At 44.3% G+C, this 9,790-nt stretch overlaps 1 pseudogene; it reads left to right on the forward strand.

The window, feature by feature from the left end:
- LOC135580520 (olfactory receptor 10A7-like) lies at positions 1–3,084 on the forward strand (annotated as a pseudogene).
- The last annotated feature ends 6,706 nt before the right edge of the window (positions 3,085–9,790 follow it).

Genomic DNA, 9,790 nt, shown 5'->3' on the forward strand with positions numbered 1-9,790 from the left:
GAGAGAATTCACAGAAAGGAGAAAGCCATGTAACTTGTGACAGAGCAGCAGCAATTCTGAACATGTGGAAGGAAACACTGCTAATACTATAATTAGATTGCTAGTATGTCATAAGACATACTGCACACTCATATAGCCCAAAGATATTAAAAAAAAAAAGATCACTTAACGCATGATCTCATCATCCTAAGAAGTTGCTCACTGGAGGTCTGATCCTACTGGGAGCAAGTGAAAATTCAAATACTTCCACCCATTTGCTGTCAGAGCCTTTGGAATCAGAGACAAGAAGCAGCCTCTTACAGATGAAATCAAAGTGATGTTCCTTTCCTTTTTTCTCTCTAGTCATAATTTCTCATCCTCTCTGCCTTGAGAATTATTGCCTCTGCTGAAGAGAGAGAGAAAACTCTACCCGTTGTAGTAAGATAAGGTAATATTTCTGTTCCTCATTCTTACTTGATTCCTATGGCAGAACCAAGACATAAGTATGTTTCTATGGTTTATTTTTTCTCATTGGAGCCTGGAGCTGCTATTACGATATACAAGGGGAATCCATCTCACCTACCTTTAGGCACCAGCAGTGCAGATATTTAAATCTGAATTAGCCACTCAAACAAGAGAAATAAAAACCTCTGTGGCATCAGTGTTTAATATTATCTGAGATGCCTACGGGGGTGAAACAGTAATTACACTGACAGTATGCCTGCTTATTTCTATTGTCTATAGAAAACCTTGGCAACTGTAGCTGCCCATTTTGCTCATAAATATGTTGATTAAGGGAATCACAGCATCCATACTTTCTAACCTCCCCCCCCCCCTTTTCCCTTTCATCTTTGTCTTTCAAAAATCAGCCAAGTATCTTTTGGCCGAAACAGTCCAGGAAATTTCCCAGAGAAATAATTCTGTGAGCAGATCTGCTGAGATGATAAATCCCAGAAAATGGCAGCAAGCTGTAGATGCTGGCAGCCACTTTCTTGGGGGCAGCCGTTGGTATGCTGAGCATCATGTTACTTCCCAGAGCTTACATTAAATGAAAACTCAGAATACGGATTTTATATGATTTGATGAAACAAAAGTAAGTGAGTGAACACTTTTATGAATTTAAAGCTGTTTAGGTTTGGATTGTATTTTGCAGGGTTAACAGTGAAAATAATGTAGGTAGATCACTTCTCCTTGAGTCAGACCAGGAGGTGGGAAGCCACAGGATCTCCATATCACCTGGCTTAGAGCACCAATAATATTTCAGTTATTTCCAGCTATCAAAAACTTAGGCCATTGTATACTCATTTCATGATTAATGATCCTCCAATCCTGGCATCCTTGGACATCCACTTTAGAAGGAAATAAATGGTGCTTCTGTCTTGTGCTGTATTTCCCACCATTAAATACAAAACAGTTCCAAGATGACTGGGTCACAGTTAGATGCCTGCAGACATTTAGATGCTGAAATTTACTGAGAGACATCCAGCCCATCCACAGTGAATTTTTCTGTCACATCATAGATGCCACTCTTACACTAAGGTGACCTGCCCTTTGGAAGTATTAATTTGTTTCTATATAAAATAAAGACAGAATGGTTATTGGAAATTTTAATGTCTATTTTGTGTTTACCTAAATATGAGAAGATGCATCCCAGCCTGTGACTGTTAAAGATGATCTTGAAGAGGTTGCCCAGCTATTTTTCCACTGGGGTCACTGTCATATCCAATCCAAGTTTCATCTTATTCATAGTTTAAGCTCCATTTGACTTGCAAGTGTAGCAATTCCTGAGACCACAAGTCTGTCCCAATCTACTAACCCTTTTTCTTGTGTGTTTTGTTTTGCTTTTTCTCTTTTAGGACAGAACCTGTGGAGGAAATGAAGCCAGGAAACCAAACCATCACTACTCACTTCTTCCTTTCGGGGTTTGCCTTCCATGGCAAGATGCAGCTCCTGTTTTTCATGCTGATTTCCATCATGTTCCTGGCCACGTTGATAGGGAACTCTCTAATTGTTGTGATCACAACCGTTGACCCTGTCCTACACACGCCCATGTACTACCTCCTAAAGAATCTTGCCTTGACAGAAATCTGCTACAGCCTCACCATTGTCCCCAAGATGCTTGCAATTCTGCTGGTGGAGAGAAAAGTTATTTCCTTCACAGCTTGCGCCTTGCAGCTCAACTGCGTTATTCTTTTTGTCACCTGTGAGTGTTTCCTCTTAGGAACAATGGCTTATGACCGGCAAGCGGCAATATGCCACCCACTGCATTATGCCACCCTGATGAACAGGGATCGCTGCTTCAAGATGGCCATTGGGTCTTGGCTGTGTGGTGTCCCTGTGGCTCTGGGCTTCACCACATGGTTATTTACCCTGCCCTTCTGTGGGAGAAACACAGTTGATCATTTCTTTTGTGATGTTTCTCCTTTGCTGAAGCTGGTGTGTGTAGACACAGCCTTCTTTGAACTACTGATTTTTATTGCTATTGTCCTAATAGTGATGATTCCCTTTTCTCTGATAGCCATCTCCTACCTTTGAATTATCCATGCTGTTCTTCAGACCCCCTTGGCTGTGGGCCAGAGGCGAGCCTTTTCCACCTGTGCAGCTCACCTGGTGGTTGTGACTCTTTTCTACAGCACAACTGGCATCATTCACCTGCGACCCAAGTCCACCCTCTCATCCAACATGAAGAAAATGGTGTCCCTGTCTTACACCGTGGTCACTCCCATGCTCAACCCCATCATCTACAGCCTGAGGAACCAGGAAGTCAAGCAAAGTCTGAGGACATGTGTTGACAAGTGGTTACTCGGGAAGCAGATGACTGTTTTTTCGCTCTCCAGGTGATGGATTCCTTGTAGATGCAAAGATTATAGGTGTTTCCCTAATGGCAAAAAATAAATGCTATTTATGAATGAAGTGAAATGCTTTTCAAAAGACCTGTGCTATTTGAGTAATTCTTTGCAGTTAAATCCTTGAAATATTTGCCCTTTTTTACTTGACGTATTAGAATTAATTATAGTTGTTGCACCTCAGGCCTTGCAAACAAAGAAGTGAACCCAGCTCATAGTAGGAATATTGCAAAGTAATTACAAAATTCTTATCCCCCCAACCCCCTCTACCTCCATGTCCATTAAATAGACAAACTCTCTGGCTTGGGAAACTGTTGTTTGTTTTTCTCTCCATCAATGAGAAAGTTATAGCCTGGATCGTTTCCCCCTCAAGAAAGGACCCTCAATAACACTTTGAGAATCAAGTTAGTAGCTCATGATTGGAGCAAGTGTCCTTGCTGCTGGTGCGAGAGACTGGGTTCTAGTCTAGACTTGATCTGATTTTTTTGCACTCAGAACAAAGATCTCTTTCCCAAACTAGCTAGTAACTTGCTCAGTTCAGGACAGAAAGGGTAAGCTAAAACACTGCCAGCTCGCTGCGGTAGCTTTGTTTTAATTAGTTCCCTTCTCATGTAGACTGAGGGAAAGCTGAGGTAGGGGATGGATCCATAACTCATTGAACCTGGTACTTTCTGTCTGATTCTTTCTCTGGCTTGCCAGAGGGAGTGTTCATCAAAGTGAAATGTAACTTGTGCATCTATTTTCTTACAGCATATTATAAGATTTTTCATCTTATTTTCTACTCCTGTCCTGTCCTTTTGAGGAGGGGACATTAGAGAACAGCTGGGTGGGCGTCCAGCTGCAGCCCAAGGACAATCCACCACAGTAGCAAAAGTAACAAGTGTTGCTAAGAGTGGATTTTGGGAATAAAAAATGGATAAAATAGGAAATGAAAATAAAGGTATGGGGTAGAAGGATGAAAGATTTTAATGCATTGTGGGACAGGCAAGTGGAAAGGTTACAGTTGATTATAGAAATGACACAATGTGTGAATGGGATGGTCAGAGGATACTTTGATGTTTCAGAGAATGTTGGACCTGAGCATGATGCAGATGGCATGGAGATTTTACTGTGTCCAACTGGCATGGAGTCAACCGTCTTCCTAGCAGCTAGTGTGGTGTGTGCTTTGCGTTTTTGGCTTAAAGAGTGTTGAAAAAACACCAATATTTTGGCTATTGCTGAGCAGTGCTTGTTCAGAGTCAAGTCTTTCTCTCCACAAAGACCCGTAGTCATGGGATAGGATGGAGACTAGGAGGGAACACAGCCAGGACAGCTGGCCCAAACTGCCCAAGGGGATATTCCATACCATATGAGGTTTGGCACAGCAAGAAAAGCTCAGGAAATGGAGGAGGAAGAGGGTTTCTTCATGGTTAAGGTTTTTGTCTTCACAAAGCACACTTGCTAAGCCCCTGCTTCCTAGGAAGTGGCTGGACATCTGCCTGATGATGTGGCCTCAGCTGGAGCAATGTGTGCACTTCTGGGTGATACAGGATAAAAAGCATATAAAACTAGTGGGGAGTGTCCAGAGGAGGGCCATGAGGTTGGTGGAGGGTTTAGTGAAGAAGCCATGTGTCCCCTCCCACCTACGTGAGATTAGGGATAAGGTGTCTGTGAGCATGGTGTACGTCCTGTCCCACCAGGTGAGTTAACTCTCTCTGGGTATTCTATGCGGTAATGCAAAGTGATGACAGATGATCACTAGAGAGGTCCAATTCATTTATGAATTTACTAGAAGCAATTGGTGGAATTACAAATTACAGAGATTAGTGACTTGGCAAAAGTCTGTTACTATCTCACCAAACTTAACAATAACTTGATGGCAAAATCTTATTACTTTCCTATGCTATGCTCAGGAAAAAAAAAGGATACTTCAAGGATACGATACTTCAAGGCTGTCACACTGTATGAGGAGCTCAGCCTGGAGAAGAGAAGACTGAGGGCAGAGCTCGTGGGGCTGCAGCTTCCTCAGCAGGGGAGCAGGAGGGGCAGGGCTGAGCTCTGCTCTGTGACAGTGACAGAACCCAGGGAATGGCAGAAGATGTGCCAGGGGAGGGTCAGTTGGACATGAGGAAAAGGTTCTTCACCCAGAGGGTGCTGGACACTGAACAGGCTTCCCAGGTTGGTGTCATGGCCACAAGCCTGACAGTGCTCAAGCAGGGATTGGACAACACCCTCAGGCACATGATGTGAGTTGTGGGTTTGTCACATATAGGGACAGGAGCTGGACTTGATGATCCTTGTGGGTCCCATCCAACCCAGCACATTCTATGATTCTGTGATTGTCAGGCGTTGGAAGAAGCTGCCCAGGGAGTCACTGTCTTTGGAGGCATTGAAAAGACATGTAGATGTGGTGCTTAGGGACACTGTTTAGTGGTGGACTAGGCGGTGTTAGGTTCGTGATTGGACTCGATGACTTAAGGGTCTCTTTCACCTTGAAGTGTTCTATGATTCTATGATTCTAACATGTCATTACTTCCAAGTTTATTACAAAAGCTTGTCAAGTCTTCCGCCTGCCTCAGGGGTAGATTTTCTTAACGGCCAAAGGTAGTGAAGGGAGCATGTGAGTGCTCAGGGAGGGTGCAGAAGTGCTGCCTGATTGTTCAGCGAGAAAGGATTGTGCTGACAAAAAGAACATCTATCTTGTTGGTAATGCCAGTTTTGGAAGCTGGGATCACCTTCGTTAGAGATTTTGAGAAAATTATTTAACACAGTTGTGGTAAGTAAGATGGGTAGGAGAATGGAACTCAGCTCAAGGCACTTGAGGCAGTTTGGGCCAGCTGTCCTGGCTGTGTTCCTTCCTAGTCTGGACATACACACTTGATGTGTACTTTAGAACTAGTCTGTAGGTTGGTTCAAGGGCCAACAAGACCCATCTGTGATCCTGAAGTGGCAACCTGAAGGCCACGAAGAATACCTGCAGAATCTAAAGTGGCAGCAATTTCCTACATTCAGGAATCTGTATCCTAATGGAATTTAGATGCTTAGCTGGATCTGAGCCTGGACCTTTCCATGGTCTGTTGCCAACATTCAGGGGTCTGTTTACATCTTACATTGCTACCTTGCATTTTCCAGAGGATTGCAACATATGAAGCTAAGCTGGTTTGACTGGAAATGGGTTAATTTTCTTTGTCCAGTTACTGACTTTTCTTTTTTCATAGCTAGCATGCTCATTATTTGGACTTAATTGAGAACAAGCAGATAATACCCCAGCACAGAGTTAATGTTTTAAACTGATCTGGTATGACAGCCAAGGACATTCTGAGCACCTTGCTTACAGGTGTGAGGCATCGAGGAAGCGGGGCAGAAATAGGACAGAGCTTGACTGACATCCAGACTGATCAATGAGATTATTCCATCCCATTGGTGTCACGCTTCAGATATACAAGAGTGGGACCTTCCTGTTGGCTCTTCGACTATTCCTCCTCTTCACTATTTATTTGTGGAAGATGGGGGAGTGTGGAATGCTACATTTAATTCAGCTTTTTGCTATTTTGCAGAGGCCCTCGGGCTTTTCTGCCATTTTGCTCTTTTTCTCTCTCTGGGATCAGCTTTAGGACCAGGTGTGGCTTGCTGGGACTGGCTGCTCAGTCGTGCACGGGGCTCGTGAGGAATTGCATTGAGTATCTTTTATTTCTATCACATATATATACATATATATTTACTAGTAGTGTATTAGTATTTTGTTTATTAAACTGTGTTTATCTCAATCCAAGTTTCTCCCACCCCTTTTGATTCTCTCCCCTGTTGCAGGGGTTGAAGGAGGGGCTGAGCAAGCGGCTATCGTGGTTGTATTGCCAGCTCGGGTTAAACCACGACAGAAGCAGAACCAAATGGATTCCTGCGTGTTTCTAGGACATCAGGTGGAGGACACACAAGTCTCTCATATGATGCCTGTATGGGAGCTTAGGTGGTATTTTGGAGATCCCCCAGTAGAGAGGTAACTAAAATAAAACTTGCCCTTTGCAAATGTATTTTGTATCTGGCTCTTCTTGCGACGTCCCTGTGTTGGTTCACACAATTCCTAGAGATGCCTTTTTTTTTAGGCAGCCAAGTCACATTTGTGCTCTAACTGTGAGTATTGTTTAAAATGCCTCACTGTCTGATGCCTAATGCTATTGCATGGATCTGAGCTGTCACGCTGGAAAGCATGAAATCTTTCTAAAATCTCTGGAATGCAAGTCCATGGGCAACTGGGTGGAGGTATCACCTCCAGAAATCATACCTGTACCCAGGAGTTTGCCCTCTGTTCTCTGCATCCAGGCCATTATGCAGACAGGTCCGAGTACCCCTTTATTCTGTCCTCAGAAATCCAAAAGGCTGACAAAGCAGGTCTGATGTCCAAGAATGTCTGTGCTTTTCATCGAAGTCTACAAAGGAGTCCAGGAAGCCTGGTGTCTCTTCAAGACGGTAATCTTAGAGGTGCAGGAGCAGGTTGTCCCTGTGTGGTGGAAGGCGAGCCGGCGCGGAAGCAGGCTGGCTTGGCTGAACAGAGAGCTGCGCCTGGAACTTAGGAATAAAAGAGAATTTATAACTTTAGGAAGGAGGGGCAGGCTACTCAATAGGAATACAAGAATTCTGTGAGGTTATGCAGGGAGAAAATTAGGAGGGCCAAAGCCCAACTAGAGCTGGACCTGGCTACCGCTGTAAAAGGCAACGAGAAATGTTTCTACAAATATATCAGCAACTAAAGGAGTGCTAAGGAGAATCTCCATCCCCTGATGAATGTGGGGGAAATATAGTGACAGAAGCTGAGGGAAAGCTGAGGTACCAAATGCCTTTTACACCTCAGTCTTTAATAGTCAGAACAGTTGTGCTTCAGGCACCCAGCCCCCTGACCCAGAAGACAGGGATGCGGAGCAGAATGAAGCACAAATAATTCAGGGGGAAATGGTTAGTGTCCTGCTACACTACTTGGACACCCACAAGTCTATGGGGCCAGATGAGATGCACCCAAGGGTGTTGAGGGAGTGTCACGGGGGAATGATTTTAGTGTTCTGCTCACTGCAGAACAATGTTTAGATTTCTTAGAGGGAAGAGCGACTTAAAAGAGTTCAGTGGCAGCTTCACTGTGTGGGGGAAATACACCAAGCCGAATGCTGCTGAACTTCTCTCCAGGTGCCTGTACCTGTTCACGAAGCAAACTGTCAGGCGTCTTCCCTCCTGATTTGCTCCAGGGGCGGTGTCTTGGGGCTCCGGAGACGAACTCCCAGGTGAGGCCGTATCCACCACAGTGCAAACAACAGGATTCCTCTTTCCCTGATAACCCTTTGCTCTGGAGTCTGTATTTTAGAACTCCAGTGGCAAACTTTCAGGTGAGGCCTTATGACCGTATGCAGAGCAGAGTACAGGAGACAAGATTCTCCTAACATAAAAAAATTAACGGAGTAGAATAGCAAAAGGGCTGGGATAAGCTGTTACCTTCACAGAGGTCCGCCCGAGCATAGAAAACTAAAACCTTTTATATCTTCACAGACCATTTGCACCAAGATCCAGACCAATAGCAAAATTTCATCACCAGGTCCTTTGTTCCCTATAGGACCCTTTTTCCCCGACTCCACGTGGCCTTTGTTTTGTTCAGCTGTAGACATTGTTTTTAGTCCATATCCTTGAAGGTACCATTTTGTCTGGATAAATCCTTTCTTCTCAGCAAAGTGCAAAAATAGGCCCCTCTTTGCAGATGTCTGTGATGTCTCTGTGTTGGCCTTGGATTGTTGTTTTCCCAGTCAGTTCCATTTTTCCCAGCAAAATACAAGCTAGACTTCATCTTGCAGGGGTTTAGTGTAGTCTGCAGTTGCTTTTGGCAAATACGAGCTTAAAATCTAGGCAAATCTAGTCTGGTAAGTAACACGAATCAAAGAGTATATTAAAAATCATACAACCTTATATCTCTAAATAAGCCATTACATTTAGGTGTGCATCTACTTACGCTAAATGACTAATCATGAACTTGAATTGGGCTCATCCACTAACCTGTGGACAAAAAGGACATCGCCATACAGCTCATGTATTTAGTGGGGAGAGCTCAAAGTGGCTCATCAAGGCTGTCGCATTTATTGAATGAAGTGGTTGACTCGTACTCAAACTGCACACAGTAGGAAAGTTCTGCACGAGACTCCCTGCGCTCACAAGGCCTTTTCCTCCTCTGGAACCTGGACCAAACTGCTCTGGTTTGGCTGGGGATGTCGAGTGCTTTCACCACAGGGAACTGGCAGAGGTGATCACTGAGCCACTTTCCATTATCTATCAGCAATCTTGGCTAACTGGGGAGGTCCCAGCTGACTGGAAGTTGGCTAACATGATGCCCGTCTACAAGAAGGTCTGGAAGGAGAATTTGGGGAACTGCCGACCTGTATTTCTATCCTTGGTACTAGGGAAGGTCATGGGGCAGATCATCCTGAGTGACATCACATGGCACATACAAGGGAACCATAAGATCAGGCCCAGTCAACATGGGTTTATGAAAGGCAGGTCCTGTTTGACCAACATGATCTCCTTGTATGACAAGGTGACCCACCTAGCAGATGAGGGAAAGCCTGTGCATGTTGTGTACTTAGATTTCAGTAAGGTCTTTGACACCGTATCCCACAGTATTCTTCTGGAGAAGCTGCAGATCAAGGCCTGGATGGTGTATCTGCAGTGGATAAAGAACTGGCTGGATGGCCGGGCCCAAAGTGTTGTGGCTGGTTACAAGTGGTGTCCCCAGGACTCGGTATTGGGGTCAGTTTTGTTTAATCTCTTTATTGATGATCTGGATGATGGGAATGAGTGCACTCTTAGTAAGTTTGCAGATGACACCAAATTGGGTGGGAGTGTTGGTCTCTTCTTCCAAGAAACAACTGATTGGACAAGAGGAATATCATCAAGTTGTATCAGGGAGGTTTAAATTGGATATTAGGAAAAAATTCTTCCCAGAAAGGGTTGTCAGG

This window comes from Columba livia, chromosome 11 (genome assembly GCF_036013475.1).
Source record: "Columba livia isolate bColLiv1 breed racing homer chromosome 11, bColLiv1.pat.W.v2, whole genome shotgun sequence".
In the NCBI taxonomy this organism is placed as follows: Eukaryota; Metazoa; Chordata; class Aves; order Columbiformes; family Columbidae; genus Columba; species Columba livia.